A 24,948-nucleotide genomic window follows, 5' to 3' on the forward strand; every position below is an offset into this window, starting at 1 on the left:
TAGGGATTCTCTTGAAATCTCAGAGTTTGGCAAGAGATCCTCTGCAGCCTTAGCAGTTTCCCTCTACTTCCACCTATATTATTAACTTTCCCATACCAACCCCAAATGAGCTTAAATATAGACTCCTCTACATCTAATGAGCCATAATTAGCTCATCAGCTTCTGACAAGCCTAAATAGACTTGTTAGGGAATGACAAGTCTAGTCTATCTCACACTGGAATGGGTGTCATCCCTCCCACTCAACCTCCAAGGCAGCAAACAAATCTCTTAACAGCTCTTTGCAGGGTTTCAGTCTCCTCCAGGACCCCAAAAGAGGGAGCCTTTTCCAGTTTGCAGAGATTAACACAAAAGTGACCTGGAGAAGAAGGAGACTGTAGAATTTATTGGTGTGATGTGTTACCCTCTCAATTTTTGCCCATCTAGATAAAGAAGGGACTGTGGTGTTGGAGGAAACAATCTTAGACATGTTTCTTTAGGCTGATTCCACAGTCACCAGAGCCAAAATTAGTTCCTCAGCTCCTGATGAATCATGCTGATGGTACTTATTTAAAATGTTAATAACTCTTAAAATAATAGGAGTCTGATCTAATCTTTATTTCTCTGCACTTCAGCTCAACTAGAAGAATCCAGAGAGCAAAAATCTATTCTGTTTATTCCAGATTGTTTACTTATTTATTTAGCTAGGGAAAGCAAAAATGGCATGGAGTAACAGTGCATTGGAGCTGCTGAAAGATGTCTTTCCTGTTCAGGAGAACCATCATGCCTCAAAGGATCCTGCCACTTTTGGAAATTGTCGGTTTTTCCAGGTGCATAATTCAAAATTGAAACTCTGGAACCTTCACCAATATTTGCAATTTTTGAGAAATGGGCAGACCCATCACTTAAAATAGCACATGCATTGCTGTTATGTTAAATTTATTTGTATACATAAGTCTTAATAGTGACCCATCTACTTCAGAGTCTATGCAATTTAGGTGCTTGTCTGTCTAAATGCTATTTCAGGATCTGGTTTCTAAAGACAGGCACCACCTCAAAAAGCATTGCTTGGCTGGCCAGAGCCCCTCCTGAAGCACTGCAATACAGGTTCCATTCCCCCCTGTGCTGGGAGGTCTCCTCAGCAACAAGGACATGCTAGGTAACGTTGTCCTCCCTGCCCTGGGGGAAAAAAACAAAGAAACAAAACAAAGGAAAAAGAAAAAAGGAAAAGAAAAAAGGAAAACAAAAAAGGAAAAAGAAAGAAAGAAGGGAAAAGGAAAAGGACTGAAGATTCTTTTAAAAATCCCACATTGCAGATTCTTCAAGAATGAGTACTTGTTTGACAAAATGAGAAGGCCACATCATCAGTAGGTTATTACAACATCTGGGATTTTCAGAAGCCACTTGAGGATCTGGGAGTTGGATATCTCTGGAAGTCTGTGTTGAATTTGCAGCTTAAGCACTATTGGTCTACTGACTTCAGTGGAGCAATGCAATTTTCAGCCGCTGAGTCAATGCTGAGTGCCACAGAAAGCCTGCAGAGAAATTTAAATTCCTGCTCTGATAATAAAATGGATCTGAAATCATGAAACTGCAATAAAATTAATATGATTCTCATTTGCTGTTTTAGCAGTTATTACATCTCAGTTTCTGAAAAATATCTGTCTTTTGTTTCTTGTGCAGTAGGATTCTGCCCTAGGAGAATCTTATCACCAAGTTATAAATCTCTGAACCCAGAGAATTTCAACAGAAATATTTATTCATTCCTAACTAGTTCGGGTTTAACAGTAACCCTGTAATTAAATTGTGTTTTTTTCTCTTTTCCCTTGCTGTTTGAGAGAGAATGTGCTCAGCTCTTTGGTATACAATGAGAACTAAGTGAATGCTAATCTATTCTAACCTCAGTGGATTTGAAGGAGAAAATAGACTTTGATTTTTGTAATTGTTTTCTAAAATAAGACTTTCAGGAAAAAAAAAAACACTTCAGAACAGTACCTTCACATCTTTATCCGAAATTTCAAATAAAAATTCTGGTTTTATTACTGTAACAGAATAGCAAATGTTCTTGTCAGACTTTAATTGAATCACCTAATGCATGTCAAAATATTTTTTTATGAAGTCTTCATTTATAAAGTCAAAGTTAATGAGAGAATGTGCCTTCTGCTCTCACAAACTACAAGTTGGCTATGTATGACCTGTTCTGTGCTACTGTCATCCCACACTAGGCTAGCTAAATTACCACAAAGCTGAAAGGGCTCCCTTGAGGCCCCAAATAAGGTTGGCTTGCTCAAGTACTGCTTCTTTTTTTATTGTTGTTGGGTTTTTTTGAGTGAACATGAGCTAGGCAATGGCTCAGGCATGAAGAGGAAGGCTCAGTTACTGGGACATGACCCTGGTACAGGGACACAAGCACCAAAGCCATGGTGGGAAGGAGTGGGAGTGCCTTCAGCCAGCTTTGGAAAGCCACATTTGACACGTTGTCTTGTCCCTGATCAAGAGTTGCCCTGCAGAGCAAGACAATCCATATGTTTTTTGGAAAAACAGGAGCACCAGAGAGGTGTAGACAGGCCGGGGTTGTGTGGGAAATGCACAGACACTCAGGTTTCCTGTTCCATTTGTTCAGACCTGCACACAAAGACAGCACTTCAACCAAAGAATCACTGTTGACCACAATGGCCTGTTAGTTAGGGAAGTAGTGTGATGGTCACTGAGCCCTCTGGCATACCCTGGCCATCAGAAAAGTTTGTTGAATTGACATTTTTAATCCCCTCCCACCCCATGACAGTTCCAGGAACACACATTTCCTTTCCTCACTACAAAACCCTATTTTATTAGGGCTGCCAGGACAAGATGATTGCTGTATAATTCCTGTGAATCCTTCATGCCAAACATTGTTCATTTAAAGGGTTCAGACAGACAGAATTTAAAAGTAACATGGCTCTAGTGAGTGTTTTGTTTTGTTCCTTGTGAGTGGAATAATAAATTACTGCTTTAAACTCTTACCTCCATATTTTAAAAGTCAGGAAATGTGACAGTGAAAGTAAGAAGCATCTGATGAAGTGGTGTGGCATCTATAGAGGAAAAGCTACATTATATACAACTTGCCTACTCAACATTATACACTCTGGAAAACTGGTTAAAACTAGTACACTGAGACCAGCAAAATGCTTTGAATAATCAGGATCAGTAAGTGTATGAAAGCACAAATCTTCTGGGAATATTGGAGAAGACAGACAACACTGACCTTTGCCCTAGTAGAAAATTAACCATTTTTTCTTGAGCAAAGTACAAGCAAAGAAAATCTTGTTCTAACACAAAAAAGCAGGAAAGAGTGCATGAACCTTCTCTGCAAAAGCCAGGGAAAACATGAGGAGCAGAAAAGCACAGTCTTAGCAGGGGCCTCAGAAGCTTAGGCTCACACACACAATTTTTTAGGTACCCTAAGAGTGAAAGGCTCCAGGTGAGATCTTTTCCCCACTAAGGTCAAGGACAAAACACCTTCTGATTTTGTCCTCAAGATCTTGATGTTCTTCAAACCGAGGTGTTAACAACAGAAAAATCAATATGATCAAATTTATTTACATAACCCATGTATTTGCAACATATGGGTGTTTTTTGTATATTAAAGATAATTCAAGAACGAGATAATGAGCCACAACATTCATTTCACAGGGCACAGTGGTATCAGCCAATAATAAAGTGTCTAGGAATGAAGATTTCTGGGGGCACTGAGTTAACATAAATGTTTCTCAGGACGTCCTATTTGTAAGATCGCCTTTTCCATTTGCAAAGCTTAGCAGTACAATTTAAAGAAAAATAAAGATCTATTACAATACACAGGCTTTTTGCCCTTGCTTGTGAGTTCTTTCTTTATGCAACACTAACTCCATAAGAAAAACAGTACCTTGCTATATTGAGGGAAGTAAATTTTATGACTTCCTGAGCATAACTCACATGTCTGGATCAATGCATAAATTTAAACACTAAATTTAGTAAGTAGAGTCTTCCTCTCTAAATGTACAGTATTTCTATATCTCTACAGTGTGTCTTGCACTCAAAGTTAGTAGAAGCTTTTCTGGAGCTGCAATGATGCAGAATAATAAATTCAGATCAAGGGCTTGATTAAAAAATCTGTAGATATTAGTATTTCTTTTCTCTCTCTCTCATGATAACACAGAAGCCCAAGATGCTATCTTAATTATCTAGAAACAATACTAATAAAGCAATGGAAACATGTAATAATAAGGTACTCAGCTTGTTAAAACTTTTGTGCCTGTGATCATCTGGAGCAGAGTACCTCAGCTGCTCAGACCATAATGTCACCTGGTTTTCCATGATGGGATGTGCTCTGACAGACCTGGGGCCCTTCACTACTATGTGGTTACTCAGCAGTCGTCCCTTTTTTTTTTACCTTTTCTCCCAATATCATTGCTTTATGGTAATTTCCTGATTTAAAACTAACAAATAAACAAAACCACTCAAATTCAATTCTGAAAGTTTTCTTCTTCACCTCAAATGTAAACTGAGACTTGAGTACAAAGAACTTTAAAGCCTTCAAAACTAATTTTTCCAATTACAGTGAAGGTATGGAAACTATAGTGGGCTGTGGATCAAATCACATCTAATATCTTCAGTGCACAAACAGGGCTATATAGAGACATCCAGGAAGCTGTGGAAAAACCCTTTGAACATTCCACATGATAGATATTGTTTTTCTTACTCTTAATTCCCTACATCCTGTCCCTTCTGTACATCCTAAGTATCCTTTCATCCTACAGGTCTTGGACTTTGTCTCCAGGCACCCACCAAACAATCCTTGTGAAATCCAAAGTGAAACAATCCCTGCGTTTTCCACGGACTTCAGCCCATAAAAAGAGCCAGGCTTATCTGAGCCAGGAGGCATAAGCCAGAAGGAGAACTTCAGACTGTTTTCAGTGCAGCCCTGGGCTGGGTGTGTTATTTTCCCTGGCAGTGACCGGCAGCGCGGGAGATGCGCGGGGATTGCGCGGGAGATGCGCAGCGCAGCTCGGCGCCGTCAGAGGGCGAGCAAGGGCAGCTGTGGCCAGCAAGAAACGCAGCCTCAAGCAAATAAAATAAAGAATAAAATAATTAAATAAAAAAAAATTAAAATAAAATAATAAATAAAAAATAACAGGAATTAAAACAAAACAAGAAAAAACATTTTTAGCGATCCTCCTCTGTTGAGCAACCAGCTCTGCAAACCCACTCTGCCTTCTTCTTCCCTCAGTCTCCTGGCACTGCAGGCAATGTGTCCTGGCCACCAGCAAAAGCCAGATCAGGCCCATTTTGGTCCAGCTGCAATATTTACTCTTGGAATTTGTAAGTCATGTATAAAACAAGACGAAACCCCAAGGTTCAGTAATCTAACTGCTGTGCCAGGGACACAGGCAAATCAGAGGGATTACAAATGCTCAGTGCAAGGGGAGCGGCTGATGTCTAAAAGGCTCAGTAAAATAATAAGAGATTCACACCAGGAAACGGCTACAACAACATGTGAAATGTATTTTAAAGGCATTTAATAGATTTCTATTAACCCCTTGGACTGTTGGGAAAGGCCTGTGGAAATAGAAAGATGTGTCAGAGCAGAACCATCAGCTGCAGAGAATGTTAGTTAAATAAAATTTCAGTTTTCTGAGAGACATGAAGAAAAGAAATGGTCCATCACAAGAAAACCATCATTTTCTCCTATGTACCCCAAAGCAAAACTATAGTGATGTATGAGGAAAATATATTTTGTACTTCACTCCTCTTAATATCCCCTTACCTTTCAGCTGAAACAAAAAGGAGGGTAATAAAAAGTAAAGGACAGACATTTTTAAAAATTTATTTAAAATCTAATTTCTAGTCTCTTCACTTGGGAAGGCAGCAGTTGTCACTGACATTGTCTCAAACCCCAAGAGATAAAGCAACTCCTTCCTATTATTAGAGTTTAATCTGTGCCCACATTTTTTTAAACATGCCCTACTTTTCCTCCCTCCAAGACACTTCTTTACAAAAGCTGACAATCTTTAATTGTTTCTATCCTTTACTCCCTATCAGGAAAATTAGGACTTCTCTGTTCATCTTGTACTTGCCAGAGAAGTTAGCCAAGATTTGTTCATGATGATTATTTTTGCTGTTTGCTGATGATGTCCTTGGTTCAGAGTTTCTACCAGGTGTTTATTGAACCCCAGCAGACAGAGCATAACAAATTGTGAGGCATAACGTTTTTCATAAGGGTTTTTTCAAATACATTTGTCATTGTATGTCATAATAGTCTTCTAACTCTCCAAATACTCCCTCCCACTTTGAATCTCTCTTCAGTTAAGTTTTTTTGACAGTGATTTCCACATGCAAACCATGTGTCAAAAATACACCTTTTGTGATGCTGAGGAACACTGAGGTTTCCTAAAATATCGAGCTTCCAGACTTAATTCTGGTCTCTTGATTTAGCCATTAAGCATGAGTGTTTTTCATTCCCTCTAGATAAACTAAACATTCACCCTTTGCACCTTCTACCTTTTTGCAATAAAAGGTGAATGTGCATCCTCAGATCAGAAGACTGAGTGCCACAGAATTATTTTATTTTTTAGAAATAGTGAGGTATGAGCATCAGGATAACTATTCCCATGGTTTGGAAACAGTCTCTGTGTGTGAGATATGAGGATTAGAAACATTAAGAATATTTTCACTTCATAGGATATTATTTCCTTTTCATGTGACTTTACTTTCAGTTTCATGTGATTAGAAGGCATAACAAAAAATGAGGACATTTAAACCCGCCTCACATTATTTACTTCATGCAGTCAACATTCACAAGCGTCAAAGCTTTTCTTTCAGTTCTCTATCAAAAACCACGAAGCTTTAAGGCTTGGCCAAAGAATCAACACAAACCCAAAGCAGAGGCATCAGCTCATGAGACTGCTGACAGAATGGATTAAACAGACATTTGAAAGTATTGCCAATGCTGTGGGAGAAAAAAGAAAAGGCCTCAGTTCTACGCTTTCTTTTAAACTAAGAAGTCCAGCTTTTGTAAACTATTCACTTTGTTGATGCTCAATAAATACCTACTGATGAGATGACATCATCTGCTAATGAAAATAATTGCTCAAAGGCTTAACCCTGTTTTTGGGTAAAATATATGGGCTATTCAAGCTTTGAATTAAAAAAAATAGAAGAATAAGAATGGATTTTCGTGATCAAGGAAATGTTATAGTCCTTGTTTGAAAATGGGGTCTGACTGCTTTCACAAGTGGAATTGGATCCTGGAAGAATATCATTGTGGTGCTGCACAGAATTTCAATACATGCTCAGATTTGCTCCTTTGCCCATTCATTATTACAGCGACCCGATGAGGTCGCTGGGGTGAGAGAGAAGGACGAGAATCTTGTTTGATGATCAGAAGGCTGGATTTATTGATATGTGATATATAATGCATTATGACTATACTAAAAAGAATAAAGAAGTTGCAGAGGCTTGCTAAGCTAAGCATAGAATAGAATCTATAACAAAGTTCTGTGTCCAGGGAATCTTTCCCCGAGCTGCTCCTGTGATTGGCCCTTAACTGTACACATGGAACATGAACCAATCACAGGTGCATCCTATTGCATTTCACAGCAGCTGATAATCATTGTTTACATTCTCTTCTGGGGCCTCTGCTCCCCAGAAGATGGACAAATCCCAGAGAAATTTTTTCATAGAAATCCTGTCTGCAACAATTCATTATTTGCTGTTTTAGTGCTGGGAACAGGTATCATGGTGGCTTTATTTGTCAGCAATGCTGCATTGTCCATGCTGGGAGATTTTGCTTTTCCTTTGGTGCTGAAGTGGGTGGAGATGCATTAATGGTTAAGATGGCTGTGCCCCATAACTCTGTCAGCTGTGAAGCTCACACACCATGGACCTGAACACCAGAAAGAAAGAAAGAACTTTTGCAGTTTTACTAACTTTTGGACACTGAACAATTAAACACCATACTTCCTTTGATACTGTGTCATACTTTAGATTATTCTTTGAAAAATCCTTTCAAATTAAATGAATTCCTTTCTTTTGATGGAACTAGAAAAGCATTGATGTTGAACTAGAATAATACTGTCATTCATTTTCTCAGAGTACAATGACTTGGCCAAGTCATAAGCTACAGAAAGCTCTGAACATATTACATGCCTATTTTTAAGCAAAGTTTTAGAACTACATCATGTGGCATAATCTTTTGACATTTCCATCCAAAGAAACTATTAAAAAATCATTTGTCTTGCTGCACTGCTGGGCATATGCTTTTCAGAAAGATTGACTAGCACATGCCACTGTATTTGAGGGGTTTCACAGGTGTTCTGTATTGCTTGAATACTAATATGCCATAAAAAAATGTGATCTGAAGCTTGGTAGTGCCACTCATTACATTCAGTCTTTCACCTTTATGAAGGCAATTCCTCTGAAATGTTCCCTCTGAAGTTCAAGAGCAGCATACTTTTAGAGAATTCTATTTAGAAGACATAACTAATTTTGTTAGTTACGCTGTTTGTTCCTTCAGTTATGTCATTTCAGTTAGTGAAAAAAAATTAAATTCAGACTCTTCTCTGTGAGTGGAACTTGGTCCTTTAGAATGAATCAATTTACTTAAGCAGTATGCAATTTGAAAAGTAAATATATAACTTCAGCTCTCAGTATCACTCATTCAAGTTTTATTCCTTCCAAGGAACTTTATTTTATGCCAGACCTTTAGTCAAAAGATGCTCAATGATAGACTACAGTAATTCTGCAATATCTTGTGAAATGCTTTGTTTAACAACACTGGCATTGCTTTGAGAATGGCAGAATAACTTGGTTTTGATTCTATGTCCCTGATAGTGGACTGTATCTTTTTTTTTAAGCCCCTCTTTTGGATAGAAGAAGGAAATGTTACTGGCAAAGGAAACACCTTTCCTGCAGACATATTTAAATTACTGATCTATGGACTAAGTATAACCATAGAATTTATATTTTTCAAAATTCAGTTGCATGCATACAGAGCTGATCCAGCACTATCAACGTTCTCTAGCTATTCTTTCATTTTTCTATGACTGTAGTGATTTCAAAGACATCCTGAAATGTCTGTAGGGCTGCAATTTGAATGAGTATCAACTTCCTGCATCTCCTAATAATCCTTGTGAGTATTTTGTTCTTCATCTTTTAAGATCCCTCTGTAGGACACAGAGGAGTTTTTGAGATTTTTCCTAGTCAAATAGATGAAATATACTGATTTTAAAAAATGATACCCTAAAACACAGCTCTAACCAGAAACACCCAAGATGGTCCTGGCTGCCTTGAGGAACTGTCCTACTGGCTCCCTCCATTCCTTTTCCTCTTACACACTGCTGCTTCTGTATTCAACATCTATTTCCACTCTTTGATTAAATGTAAGCCAGCTCTTGCTCTGTGGATATGCAGTAAGACTTCAAATACCTCAGCACTTCGGAGCCAGAAGTGTTCTTTATACAGAATAGCACACAAATGTTAATTTAGCATGTTCTAGACTGGGCACGCAGTTCCTCCCATTCATGTACATCACTTTTACACTGCTTTAATTCTGCCAACTTTAGCAGAGTTTACCTTGATTTAAACTTCTGAAGAAGTGAGGCACCAGGATAAACCAGGCAAAAAACTCCAATCATATCTTATTTTATATATATATATATATATATATATATATATATATATATATATATATATATATATATATATAGTAATGGTAAGTGTAGTTCCTCACGTCCAGTTACAGGATGGTTGTGGTATTCCCCATTAAAAAAATCCCACAAGACAGTGAGATTGACTAATTTCAGTCAGCTGACAGCTAGTTAACAGCCAGCAATAAGGACAGAGAGCTTTTCAGCACAGGGGTTTAAAGTGCTAAAGCCTTCATTTGTGTCTGCTTTTTATTGTGTAACGCATTTGTATCACTCTCACCAATGCATCTTATATGCAGAAAACTCATTGCATTTTATTTTCATCATTTTATTGATTCATTTTTAAGTGTCTTTGTTTTTCTCAAGGTTCAGGTGCATGGTGACAGTTTTGCTACAATTAGAACAGAGTCTACCAGGTGACAGGGAGGGAATGCAGATGAGTGAGAGCATGCTGGTTGAGTCCGACCTAGAATTCAAATCTCTGGAGAGAAAATTGGCAAGCTTTGGGCTACATCTAGCCCTGGTAAAAAAAGGAAAAATTCATTGAAGGCTCTGGTGTTATAGCAGCCAACAAAGAGGTTACCTGAATAGTTCCAGCTACTTAAAATTTAGAATCTGACTTAAAAAGACAAGTTACAATTATGCCTGCCTGACTCTTCATTGAATATTTGGTTATCTTATAGGTCTTACTCCTCAGCTTCAAAGCCATCCATCAGATTAGCCTAAGCTACTATGGATGACCTCCCAAGAGATCTCCAGTCCACTGAGCTCTCTAGAGTCAAAGATAAAAACTGAAGTTAGGACTATGGAAGACAGAGCTTTCCTGACCACTCACCCACAATGTGTCTCCATCCTCAAAGAGATGAGCTCTTCTGGGAATCCCAGCTTCTTCAGATCAAAGTATAAAATCCACCCCTTAACATGGTCTTCCCTGAGAATAAAAGATAAAAAATCCTGCTGTCGAGGAGGTGATGACAGAGCTACAGCGCTTTTTAATGTGTTTATTTTCCAGCCTGGAATGTGCTCACACGGTACAATGTTGGAGAGCAGCAAAACCACCCCAGCAGGCAGGGGGGTCATTGATGGCAGCCTCTGTGCTGGGGAGAGACTAAACAGGAGAGAGACACAGAGGGCTGCAGGACTGGGGCTCACTGCACTTTAACCGTGACAAGTGACTTTGGTGGTCTCCATCCTGCACTATGCTCAGGGTGGTCTACATAAATCAGCAGGATCCGCTTTGACGAGGGATGTTTTTCATTTAGTGCCTCTCTCAGATTCAAAGGTAAATTTTCAGATTCAGAAGCTGTGATGCGATATTTTCTCTGCCATATATTTTAATTTGTATGGCCTATGCAGAGGTTTCACACACTCACATGGTTGTGTGTGAAATACAAAGACAAGTAATGGATTTATTATGCTGTTTTCAAGCTCTGCTAGTCTAATGCTACATGAGTTTGAGTACAGTCACACATATACTATGCAATTTATCTGTATATATTCCACTTCTTCAAAATGGCTTTGTTTTTGTGGTGCAGGTGCAAAACAAACATTATCTTCAAAAACTTTTCAAGTTTCAGTATTTCAGCCAGTTGCATTAGTAAAAATTTTGTAAATTCTATATAAATCCCTCAAACTATATATCAATAGAGTATTTTTACCATTGACCACAGTGTATTGAAAACTACTTAGATAGTGTGACTATCTCAGACTGCATTGCTATTACCTCACTGAGCCTTAGTTCTAAGTCTTCTCTAAAATGGTAACTTTATAAGAATCTACCTCTCATAATCAGCAGTCATGAGTAGGTTTGAATTCCTACATCATTGCTTATGGGAAAGCAGCACATCTGAGACAATCCAAGGACCTGTTTGCACTACAGACTGCTGTACTGCAAAGGTACAGGCTCTACACTCATGTAAGATTAAATAGCCTCTAAACTTATTTAAACCAGCTTTAAAAGAACTCAGTCTAAAGTCAGCATCTTTCCTGGCACACAGCTGCTGTCATCTGATCTGTTCTGGCTTCTTTCTAACATATTACTTATTAAATGGACATAAGCACAAGGCTAGATTTTTCATTCTGCTTTGTTCATCTGGGGTTTTTGTTCTGTATATTTGACTGCAAAGCCCTGGTTTTAGTGAAGGCCTTGTAGCTACAGAGTAGAACCAGTTTATCCTGGTTAATCCAGCTCAACATCCATGGAGTTGCTCAGAGCACTCAGCTGAGCACGTACCTGCATGTGCACAGCTTTCAGGCCTCCACTCTCCACTTATTTGCACCATACATTTGTGATTACATACATTAATTGTTACATCTCCTCTAAGGTTTGAAGACATTTAAAGGATTCCAGATATACTATTAAACTTTACACTGGCCTAAATCATAAATTCAAGTAATTCAGCAATAATAAAATAGGGGCAATGTAACTGAGATTATTATTCTGATTTCAAGTACAGTATTTGGATTTTTACTGGTGTTGTAGAAATTAAACTCTGGCCTATAGTAGTATTGTTTCAATCCTGACAAACCTTTCCACAACTATTTTTTCTTCATATGGATAGGGCTGTAAATAAGTACTTACCCCATAAAATGAATATGGTACATGAAATACTTTGTCTTTGTATTCTTGCAATGTATGTAGCCTCATACAAGTACAGAAATGGATTAGACATTCCTCTTTGGTTAAGAGATATATCAGTGCATAAAGTCACAGTCTGGGTTCATTTAGCCTTTTCATTTGTAGTGCTCCATATTACATGAGTACAGATCTATTTGAATCTGTTTAATATTCATGATCCTCTCACCAGTCTGAGTGAAAGAGATAAAGCTTTTGATAGCAATCTCAGCAACTTGATTAACAATGCACTAATCATCACTACCATTGACCTGATTCAGAAATGTTTTCAATTCATCCATCACTTTATAACCAAAGATGATTGCATTACCTTACCATTTTTTATTTAAATAAAACCACATGAGCTGTAAATATCTTGCCATTTCACTAAATGCACCTTGGTACCAAATTAATTTATTTTTAAAACTAAATACCAAAATGACCTATAATAACCAATTAGGGCAGGAGCATAGGGAAAACGTATCACAAGTGGTCTGCAATAAAATCAATTCACTTTGACTTCACATCAATAAATGTTAAATTGTGCCAAGGAATTAATTTTGCAATAAATTGTTATTGTTGTTATAAAATCTAACTAACACATATTACCAGGAGTAATTATCCATATATCAGAATGCATTGAATGTAGAGTGTGCACTATAATTACTCCCAAAATTGCTTATCATTCAAATGGTAATTTTAGGGATAATGTTTCTTTAACTATAACTTTATAAATTTCATCAGAAATTTATTTTTAGGGGGTTTTTTTTCTTCACTTGGTACTGCAAAGAAAACAGAAAACTGACTGTTAAAAAATGCAACAGATAATAAATATGGTAATGCAGTTTAATCAGTATGTCTTACTTTAATATATAATTGCCAAATTTTGCAACACTATTAGTAAAGTGAGATACCTCCTTGTGAGTGGAATTTCCTTCATGAGTGCAAGCTGGAATCTCCAAGTCTATTCATGGCAATAGGTAGAGTACAGCACTGTAAAAATTATCAGCATCCCAGTCTGTGTGAACACAAAACCTGTAGGGGTCATTAAATGTTTTTAGATATTGAATTTTTCTCTTGTTCTAGTATTTGTGTTCAGGCTGAAGTCCACTGTCACAGGGGTTTGGAAACTGTGATACCAATGACCAAATCAAAAAAAAAAAAAAAAAAAAAAAACAACCAACCAAAAAAAAACAACCAAACAAACGAACAAAAAAACCAAAAACCAAACAAAAAAAACACCACAGAAAAAAGAGTAAGACATTCAAGCATCTGTACTATTTTACCTTTTTTAGACCTGGGAGCATTGAAAGGCTAGTTCCAGAATGCAGATACTATAATGCTTTTAGTAATTCTTAAATGTTGTGATTAAATTGTGTTGATCATTAGAAGTTTGAAATTATCATGACTGTTTTCAGCTCACCTGAAGCTCTGTAAAGTCATTTATTGTTTTTCATTTTTGCCTTAACAACATTGTATATCTCAAGTTCTGAACATCCCAAGTGATAGAAGAATACACCTGGAAGGATGTCAGTGTTTTGTATTAGGCACAGAACCAATAACATCTAGGGACAATTCCTAACAGTATCCAGTTGCTTTTTGAAGGATTAGTGTAAGTTAGTAGTGTTTGTTTAGTTTCATCATCACTACTTGAGCTAAAATTTTTGGCAAAGTCTGTATATAGAGCAGGGAGTTTAAATTATTTTAATCATAGAACTGGTCATATAATTGTGAATTATAAGAGGAAGAAATTAAGGAAGCTCAGCTCATGCTGCTGTGATGGAGTTCATCACGTAACAGGAAACTCTGTGCAACTGCTGTTGCTGTCTAAAAGCAGTGCTTCAGAGCAGTCCTTTACGCATTCAAAATACACTAATATGGTGATTAACTTTGGTGATTAATTTTGGGGCTTCTTCTTATGAAATAACACTATTCTGTTAAACATATGCTTTACACTTTATTTTCATAACCACATTTAGTAGATTAAATCAGAAAACACAAAGGCTTTCACAAAGTATTTTTGAAATAACTTTTTAAAGTTATTATTTATTACCATGAATAATGAGTTTTGCATTCTGTGGGTGCTACTGAATTTGCAGTTTCATCAGAAAATATTGGTGAGGATGACCAAGTCCCTTGTTTTTCAAATGTTTGTAACACACGTCCTGAGGATGTGACAGAATTTTCTACATTTTTTTTATTGCCCTGGGTGAACTGCTTATGTCTAAAAGCCCAGAGCACCAGCAGGAATCCAATCATTTGTAAGAATTACCATGATCATGAAATTGCACTTTTACTTTTGGAAGTGATCAAGACATACTGTAAAGATGAAATAGGGGATCTCTAAATGACTGTCTACATCTTGCAGTTGTAAGAAAACATTTCTTCAATGAGAAAGACACTTTAAATCTCCTGGAATAGCACTGTGAAAAACTTCATCACTAGGGGGGATATGGGTCTTTTCTCATGCTTCCCTTTGGACACCCAGTTTAACCTCATCAGGGTAGGTTCCCATCTAGGTCAATCCTGGTTAGGTGATTGATGTAAGCCAGATCCAAGTGCACACAGAGTACATTAAATTGCTTTTCTATGATAGCTGAAGTTTGGTAATACAATTTTTACTGTCCTGAATTTCTTTTTACTTCTCTTGATATTTTTCCTTAAAGAAATCCCTCAGAGATGCCCAAGGATTTTGTAAACCAGGAGATGCTAAGTATTTTTGAAGACCCTGACACAGTAAATTGTTAGGAGTCTTAAAGTGATATTTTGAGAATTGAATACAAAGAAAAAATTTAAAAGTTAAGGAGTCCACAAGACATTTATGGTTCTCAGAGTCTCTTCATAATAATTCATTAAATGTACCTTTCACTTCTAGTGGGTGCTTCTCATTCAACAGTTTTGTAGATTTCAAGAAGTTTCTATTCATGGTACTCTTAAAACCCTTCTGAAGCGAACAATTTTTATCCAATGCTTGATTATTTAATAGATAATTTAGATTTAATTTTGGTAAAGAAAAATATGTGTCAGCTTAGCCATCTAATACAAAAATACATGGCCTAGAGAAATGTTATTTTAAAGCTGTTTGCCTCCTTAATTGCAACAGTCTGTACATCTATTTGTCTAGACTCCATCAAGGGCACTATTGTAGCTGGAGGCACTGGTTTGAAGAAGACTAAAGGGCTACATCATGTCAAAGCCTCAAGTAGGAATTATTGCCTTTCTTGCCACAGTTCACAGCTGTATTATGTCACCAAATCACATCACAGTGTAATCAAAGATGAATAAAATATTTTTTTTCTTTACCTTAAATGGTTTCCCTGTCAATTACAATCAAAGGACATGATTTCAGGTCTGTCAGTTTGCTGGGTTCTCTCCTACTGATGACTCCAAAACTGTAATCTGCTAAATATAAAATGAATCAGAGAAGTCTTAGAATGATTCTGCTATTAAGAAGAATGTTTTTCTCCCACAGGGGACAGAAAAGTAATTGGTCTTTAAAGAAAGAAATCAAAGATGTTAAAAAATTACCTTTTTGGTCCTTTTCTCTCCATCTTTGGCTTTTTTTTTTTTCTGTGCTAAACCTTCAGCCATTCAGTTTTCTTCTCCTAAGAAGGAAGGCATAAGTATTCTAATCAAATCTATCCAGTTTTGTGTGCCATTAGAGTAAACATTTAACTGTGTCTTGTTTGCTCCATCCCACCTTTTCCCTCGGTGTTATTGTCGATTGGGTGCTCTGTAATGGGCAGGCTGCACGCCTGCTGCAACTCCAACTTCTGGGCACTTCAGTGGCTTGATTACATCATTAACCATAATCAAAAACATTTCCCCAGAATGATTTTAGCTTGGTAGTAAGGACTGCTTCCTTTGATCTCAGTAGCAACATTTTACGATAGGTTGCTCCTCATTTACACTACAAATACTGGCAAAAATGAAAGCGGTATCTTCCCTAGTAATATCAGATAAAATAAAATAACTGGTTAGCAGTCATGCCAGCTGCTATCATTGATGAGCAATGGCCTTTTTCTTGTAAGAAAAGTGTATGAATGTGTATATATGTATGTGTGCATGTATTACTCCGTACAGTGAAATTTTCTAATATACATCCTTGTATTACACTTAACAATACATTTCTTTTCAGCATTTGAAATGTGGTTTAAACCATGCCATTGGATTGCAGCTTTGCAAAATATTTTTAGCTGTAGCAAAAAAAAATTCACTGCACCTGCACTTCTTGCAGAATAGACCAGAATTCCATTTTAGTGCACTGAAGTCTTGTCAGAAGCCTCATAGCAGATGTAGTTTCCAGCATTTCTAATGACGTGTCCGTATTATAAGGCTAGTGCAATAATTAGAGTTCATATCAGTTACCTGCACAATCGAAACATCAATTGACCAACCACTCCAAAGCTGAAAAGAGACATGGATCTGTACCTGCTACAGGGAGATCATCCCAGTGCTGCTCTAGAGCACTCACAGCAATACACCACATGCATACCATAAAAGTCATGTTTGATCTGTAAAGGCTCCAGGACCAAACTAGAGCTGACCCATGTGGGTGGGACAGACAGAGGATGTTCAAAGACCTTTATACTGGAGCCCTTGATCTCTCCTGTGCTCTTCCTGTCGTGTTTTACTGTCAGTCTTTTACACTGGATCTAAAGTTTACTTGGGGAAGATGGGAAGTGCTTTGTGGCCTGCAGCATGTGCCAAAGGGATAGAGAGGGATGTTTTGTGGACCTCTCCAGGCTGTGCATCCTGCTTGACTTTTGGGGATTATGTTTGATGTCCCAGCTGTTCAGACCCACACCCCCACCTTATTCCCAGCCAGATGATCCAGGTACTGCAGGGTCACAGGACCCTCTCACCTTCCACTGCCAGAGCTGCACAGCCAGGAGCTGGGTGCCTCCAGCTACTCTGGGTCCCAAGTCTCGCTTGCCAGCAAATTTTGTAGCTGAAGAGTTTCCCTGAAATCTTGTTTATTACTTTATTCCCATTTCAAAGCAAAAGTGCTGCAATGTACAAATGTCTAACAGGCACTTATCTTCCATATGCTTGCTTGAGGGGCAGTGGAAAAGAAAAAGGAAATTAGTGTCATCTTCTTGTTGGTTAAACCAGAGACATTTTTTGATGCTCTTCAGTTGCTGATGGTTTTGTTGCCTCTAACAAGCATCAAAGACACAGCAAAGTATAAAAAACCAGAATCTGCTGAGATTGTCATGCCATCAACAGTGACAGAGCAATAGGGTTTTCTGGTGATACACTTTCAATTTTCAGAGATGCCAATGAATAAAAGAAGGCTAGCAAAGTGCTAGTGAATAATGGAAAGTTAACTACTGGGCCCTTCCTTGGCAGCTGTCCCACCAAGTTATGATCTATTCATGTGGATATTCCCCAAGATTTCAGAAAAAGAAAAACAAATACAATCTCTAGTGGCCAAGTTTAAAATGGCCACTGCCTTTAGTAGGATGATACCCCACACAATCTACAAACATGCAGACAGAGGAAGCAGACTGCCTGCATCCATCAACTTAGTAAATGCCTCCAGATTAGCAGAAATATTTTGAAACAGCCAATAATTATAAAAGAGTTGCTTGCCATTGCATAATTATTTTATAAACCACATAACATACAACTGTTACTGAGTCACAGAGGCCCTCTTCACACGGTACCATATGGCTAATGGCTTCTACAGCACATCACACCATACTGAGCACTCCTTCTCATCATACTGTATTGGCTACTGGCTCAGTTTGCAGCTAATGCCTGTGTTACCCTTTCACTGCATGTTTATTTTATGAAATTGTGGCATCTGTTTTTGGTGTTTATTCTAAAATGGCATTGCTACGTTCCCAGCCTTAGCCTGAAAATCACCTCAGTATTAATTTCCCATGGTAGATTTAAAAATATATTTTTTGTTATCTTTTTCTTGGGTCTCTGACAAACAAATCTTGACCTTTTTTGCATTTTGATTTAAAGTAAGATTTTTTTGTTGTTGTTTCTTGAGTTCTATTCCTGAGTGAATTGCACTGGGTAATATCGGATCTTTTCATTCTGCTGATGGCAAACACCCTTTGCCTACACTGACCAAGCTGCCAAATACTGAAACACAAATAATCTTCTTTCTCATTCAGCTCCCAAACACCTTCATAATCTTTACACAGCTAATATTGAATTCTAGTATGAAAGCACTATTGTAGGACCTACATACCAGGGCTACACAAAAAGGACATTTTTCAAAGTTTCAGTGGTATCATAGCAGCTGGAATATAATTTTAAAACAATGCTGAGATGTTTTGCAAACTTCCATAACAATTCTTTGAATATGTGACTAGAATTGGAATGGCCCTAAAAATTTTAATTTTGCATCATCAACCAATTGTCTGTTTCAGGAGAAGTATTGATTCCATCCCATTTACCAACAACAACTAAAGACACACACAACTTGCATTTGTGGGCCTAGGTCCAACAGAATTTATGTTTGACATTGGCCACGTGTATGCTGTGGAACTGGGTCCTTTGCAGTCAGTGTCACAGAAGAACCTTGGAATCTGTTCTGCAGCCACAAACATTCCTTGACAACAGGAGCAGTAGCTCTCTGTTGGCCAGACAGCTGGACCAAGGGTAGCTACAAGGCTGGCAAAAATGCAAATACTTTGCACTTGCTCCTCCAAGGTGGATCACACAGAAAAGTGGTGGTGACCATCTGTGTACAAGGGTTGTGCTGTTGGCCCTTGCTGTAACCTTCACTGTGAGACTGGGATGCCTGGTTTACCATCTGATCCTGCCCCTGTTAAAGCTGGTGACCTGTCTCCCAGGTACTCTAGGAAAGCAGAATGAGCTCTTTGGAGGACAGCCCAGTTTTGAGCTCCTCAGTGTCCTTTTCACTCATTTCCCGTGAGCAGTGTCCCGTGGGCTGCACCTGGGCAGCCCTTCCTGGCCTGGGACTGACTCCTCCACCAGCCCGGAGCTCACCCCAGCTCCCAGCACTGGCTGCCCCACAAATGGCCTGTTCTCTCACCCTGCAGAGCAGCGCTAAACTAAAACCAATCTACTCACACCATCTGCTCACAGACAGCACAGTTACAGGGAACTAATCAACAAAGTCAGGCTTTCACTGCACAGAAAAGTAATTCTGATTTTTTCAAGTATTTTTGGAGCTGTCTCAGCTGTTCATGGTGTTCCTCAGGTGCTTGCAGTAGCTGATACCAAGAGAAAGAGAAGACAGACCCAGGACACCAACTCCCTGCTGAATACTGAATATGCAGCAACTACAGAGCCTTAACTGATTCTTAATATGTTCTTTTAATAGGCCTGTTCTAGTTTAAAGTGTGTTATCTTTTCCTTGTTTGGGGCTTTTCTCTCTATTTCCCACTGTGAAATTGCCTTGGTGAAGCAAAGTCAGAGTGAAACAGTCATGCAGAATGTGTGCAGCCTAAACCAGATGATTTCCATGCATCAGTCGACACATGGAACTGACTACCCTTTCAATTCACGATTTGGAAAAAGCTAGTAAAGCAAAAAAAATTAAAACATTTTGGCAAGAACTGGGAAGAAGAAAGTGTTTATTAAATGCCTGATGAACAGTTGGAGAACTTTAGATCTGATTTCATTCAAAATTCTTGTATAAGTAAGTGCAGTTTATTACTGATTAACATGACCTAGTGCTTGTTAAATGGGCATGACTGCAGTTTTGCCAACTGCACTGGAACACAAACGAGTTCCCACAGTAACCTCATACTAATGTTAGCACGACCTGAGTACTACCAGCTGTGCATTTATGCAAAAACCCAACATTTTACTGCAGATTTGACAGGAAACACCTACTTTGTTTTGCAGGAAATCATATACCTAAAAAGTTGGGTTTTTCTCTATTTTTCTATTTCAACTGTTGCAAATCTTGGAAAATTATTTAATGGAATAAAAGAAACCAACTTCATACTTTGAATTGAAAAAAATAGGAAGAAAGAAACAAAAAGAAAAGAAAGTTACTAAAACTTTTTCCCCCTAGATATTAGGCAAATAAGGGAAGAGTTGAATTCATAATGTATAAGCCAGACAATCTTTCTGCATGTCTTTCATTAAATGAAGATTCATAAGAGACCAATAGGTAAACTGAGCAATATATACCATAATTTTAAAAAGGGGCAATAATAGAGCCTTAAACTTTAATTAGACTGTTAACTTCACAGAAAAATATCTTTACGTCAGACATTCTGGTCTGTAGAACCATAGAGATATGCTTTACTGTATTTCTTCTTGTCACACAGATAATGGAATTGTCCTATGAAACAAAGTTTGACTTTACCTTGTGGTTTCCTTTGCATCTATGATATTTGAATTAAGCGTTATTCAAAATTTATGCCTCATTTCCTTCCATACGTCCATCCTTAGACTGCTGTCAAGTATTATTTATTAACTCTATTATAGTACCACATTGAGGCCCTAATCAAAATTATGCCCCTACTGTGTAAAACTCTGTACATTATAAAATAAAAGATAATCCTTCTCCAAATTCTTACATTAATATAAGTGAAAGGTGTCAGCATAACATCTTATGACAGTGTAAAAAACTGAACTTTGTCAATGGATGATGGTGAGTCAGTGCACAGCCAAGATCAGCACAACTTCTCCACTCCAGCCCCTGTTGCTCCCAAGGATGCAAAAAGAACAACAGGGAAAACTTTATGAGAGAACTTTTTTTTTGCAAGAATTCATTTCACTATTTATTCTACAGTTATCTGAGTTTTCCCTTTGAACTGACATCTCTGCCTTACAGAAATAAAGTGAATGTAATGGAATGCCTATTAACAGGAAGGAGAAAAGTAAAGCTTCTTTATATTAGTTTAAAAGTCATTATTATGAGAGCAAGTATTTGTTCTACAGTATCTAATATTCTTCCCTGTTCAGTATCCAAGATCCAGTGGTTTTTCCCTATTCTCTCGCTTCATTTTAGACAAAATAAAACCAAATTCCTTGTTGTTCCTGACCCAGTGCAGCAACAAATATATTTACATTAAAGGAGGTGTGGTTACCCTAAGCAGGAAAAAATATCCCCTTCCATACTTACCCTCTGTTTTTAAGAGATAAAGCATCAGCTAAATTGCAGCAAATAGCTGAATCTGTTACTATCCTGACAAGCTATCTTGGCAATACATATTTTAAAGGAACTATATTTGATGCTTAGCATATTAATTTGAGCTGCCCCTCTCACTGAGTTCCTTGATCCTTGCTTCCTTTAAAATAAGAACAATTAGTAGAGAAAGGTAGTTCTTCCAATAGGATTATATTTTACACTTATATTCTTCTTTAACTACACAGTGAAAAGGTTTAATCCCTGAAAGAAAACATCCAAGTTCCCACACTGTACTGGAAACAGCCAAATCAGACAGTAACAGCAGCAAGTAGCTTTAAGTGATCATCCCAGTTGTATTTCTAAATGCAGACACAGACAATGACAAAGAACTACTTTCACAAAAACAATTCCTGCTAAAAAATTCCTGAAGTACCTAAACTTTGTCAAGAACTTGGAGATGAAGTCAGACAAATCCTACTGTCTACAGCTAGGTCTAGGCATCTGCATTTAACAAGAACCTCAATACTTTTTACAGATGAATTGTAGCTGAGATATATGCAGGCTGAAGAGCTCTTCAGAGTCTGTTCCAATGAAAATATTGTCTAAGTACATAAGCATTAGAGCTGAACAAATAATTCTCGATGAATAATTTATCTGATTGATTTCCCTTTTTTACTCTCTCAGTCTTCAGAAGCTATGCATGGACAGAACAAAAAGTATATTGAATTTATTCATTATTTGAAATTATTCACAATCTTGTTCAGTGAATAATTCTAGGCCAGCAAATCCTTTGAACTGTGGACTTTGAGTAGCTAATTTGCAGCCCACACCATAAAGTGTGCAATAATGAACTAACTAGCTAGCAAAGCACAGTTTTTAATTGGAAGTCTGACATCTGAATGAGTCCTGTTTGAAATTCAGTCCAGTAGGTGCACAAATGCTCAAGCTAAAAAGTCATATTTCACAGGCATTTTTGCCACTTCAGTGCAAGTGTTCCAAAGATGGGTTTGAAGTACTTGGATACAAGGCTGCCCATTCACAGAGTTCTGACAGTGCTCCCCTCTTCTAATGAACCTTTGCAACACAAAGATCAACATATTCATGAGCAGAAACATGCCACTTAGTATGAAAGCACATATCAATAAGGCTAATAAGAATGTTCATATGATAATTTTTGCATTACTGAGCATTCACATGGAAAAAGTAGGGAAAGAAAAAATATTGCCTTGAAAAAACAAACACCGAGTCGAGCCTTGTAAGTCTCCACAGAGCCACAACAACACTCATTTTTCATGCCCTCTTCCTTCTCTGCTTTGTTTACTCCTCTCTGTCCTTGACAGAATCACCAGTTTTTAAAGTGAACTTCTTCTGGGTTGCCATATCACCCTTCTCCTTGAAAGACTGGCTACAGAGAGCTGATCAAAACAGAGGGCAGGTAGACAACCAGGGCAGGATTTCAAGAAAGGCTTTAGCATGCTTTAAAGTGTTCCAGCAAGGGGCTTGCTGGGGTCAGAGGCAGCATTAACTGGAATTTGTCTGCCACTTCTTTGGTGTTTCTGGGAATCTCTAGAGGTTTTCTCATAGCCTACCTTTGAACTTCAAACTTCTAGTAAGCTGATGTATATCTCACTCCACAATTTTGACTGTGAATCTAACCAAAGAAAGAAGCTAGAGTTTATTTACTAGCCATCAATCAGCAAATAAATTATTTACAGATGTCTTCATTTATTTGACTCTTTCATTTATTTACTTATAGCTACAGCAAATACCATCACCAGACAGTGTCCAGATGGAAAACAATTACCCCACACTGGAACCGTATGCTTCCTAAGAGAAGTTGAGAAATTATTTGAATTTCAGACAGAAACAACTGGAAGTAACTTCAGACTGTTTTTGCAAGAAACTCCCCTTTGGACACAGATGCTGTTAAATCTTTCTGACATATCACAAAGGAAAAGCAGATTTGACCTTCAGAAAGAGGCTTAGGATACTTTGAGTCCAAACTGAACGATAATCCTGTGTAAGTTGCAACTCAAGTGTGGACTCTCATCTGTGCACTGTGTCAAGTACAAGAGTAACCAAGCCATGTAGCTTATCCATACACGTCACCTGAGGCTCACAGATGCTGACATGCTAAATGCAGCATGTTGGAATTTACAAAGTGGGGAGAAGCACTTTGATTGCACAAGAAAATAAATTATTAGAATAGTTATAGTAGATTAAATTTGAATATAAAACCTAAGCAATTACTCAAAGTTGCTTAATAGAGTCTATAACTACTTACAATTATAACCACTGAGCTACAACATGAGCATGGTGAGATTGATCTAATACAGATAAGTAGAGATTACAAGGAAAAATAAATCTCTTTACTCTTCTCCATCATCTCACACACATCACAAACCCAGGGAAGTAACAGTTCTGCAGTAATATCCATGACTGGGAGTTTGGAGTTTGAGACCTTCTCTGCATTTCCAGACTGTGTTGAAACAGAATCCAGACAATCATCTGGATCATTGGAGTCCAAAGCTCTACAGACCCAACATCATTGCTCAAATGGTAAAAATGATAGCTTTCATCTGCATGCCTCCAAATCCAGACACACTGTCATTTGTTCCTGCTGTGGCATTGTATTCTGCACTTCAAGTTAGCCCGGGTCATGCCTTACAGGCAAAATGAATCCCTTCGAATTCTAGAGAAAAATTAATTCAATTTCCAAACAGCATTTAAAGACATTTGTGTTATCAGATATGTGGTCATTTGGAGAGATGGGATTTTCAGTCCTGGATCTTTCAATTATTTCTTTCAGGTGATGCAATGGCATAGAACACTTACAAGAATTCTCCCAAGGAATGATATTAGATGGCAGCTTGGAATCTAATGCAGCACTTGGGTATTTAAAGAAATAAGTACTCAGGAAACAGATTCTATGTAATAAAACAGAGCACAAAGCTGTACTAGAAAGAACTGTATGGCCATCTTGTTTAAATAAGAGACGAGAAGATGATCAACATCATGCCTTATTAATAATAAAACTGGAAGTCATAACCGTGGAACTAATCTGTCTTGGAGGGAAGAGTATATTTCTGTATTTCCTGTCTTGGAGGGAAGAGCAGATTTTTGCCACATAAACTGCGCTCTACATCCAAAAAGATGGGTTTCATCAGAAAGCTTATTTCTTGCTGTAAAGAAGCTGAAATATTTTGGAGGTTTGCCAGACATCATGAAAAGCTGGGTGTCCTAGGGATTTCTTCATATCAAGGACTACGTGTCCCATTACAAGAGAGGGAAGAAGAATAAAGACTTGAAAATCCTTATACATACAAATTCCAAAAACTTTTAAAATAGTACTTCACCTTTTAACAGATTCAAAGGTGTGTTTGATAATTGAAACAAGCAGGAGACCAAGTTTGTTAAACCAAAAGTGGTTTGGGCCAGGACACCAAACACAACAGAATTACTGAAGGCATAGCTATAGAGAGGCAAAGAGACTTTCCTGTCCAGGAATCTGGGAACTGGCTTTGCCTGGGTTGACCTTCCCTAACAGAATGCAGACCAGCATGGAATGTTTCACTTCTGGACGCCGTTACGTAAGGATGGAACATGGCTTGTCAGCCAT

At 37.8% G+C, this 24,948-nt stretch overlaps 1 long non-coding RNA gene across 1 annotated transcript; it reads right to left on the minus strand.

Moving 5' to 3' along the window:
- Positions 1 to 13,189: 13,189 nt before the first annotated feature.
- LOC131562750 (uncharacterized) lies at positions 13,190 to 15,863 on the minus strand. The gene is made up of 3 exons (XR_009275180.1): positions 15,785 to 15,863; positions 15,560 to 15,658; positions 13,190 to 13,291 (listed from the first exon to the last, which is right to left on the minus strand). It is a non-coding gene; the product is annotated as an uncharacterized LOC131562750 (long non-coding RNA).
- Positions 15,864 to 24,948: the final 9,085 nt, after the last annotated feature.

The sequence above is a fragment of the Ammospiza caudacuta genome, chromosome 11 (genome assembly GCF_027887145.1).
Source record: "Ammospiza caudacuta isolate bAmmCau1 chromosome 11, bAmmCau1.pri, whole genome shotgun sequence".
Classification (NCBI taxonomy): Eukaryota; Metazoa; Chordata; class Aves; order Passeriformes; family Passerellidae; genus Ammospiza; species Ammospiza caudacuta.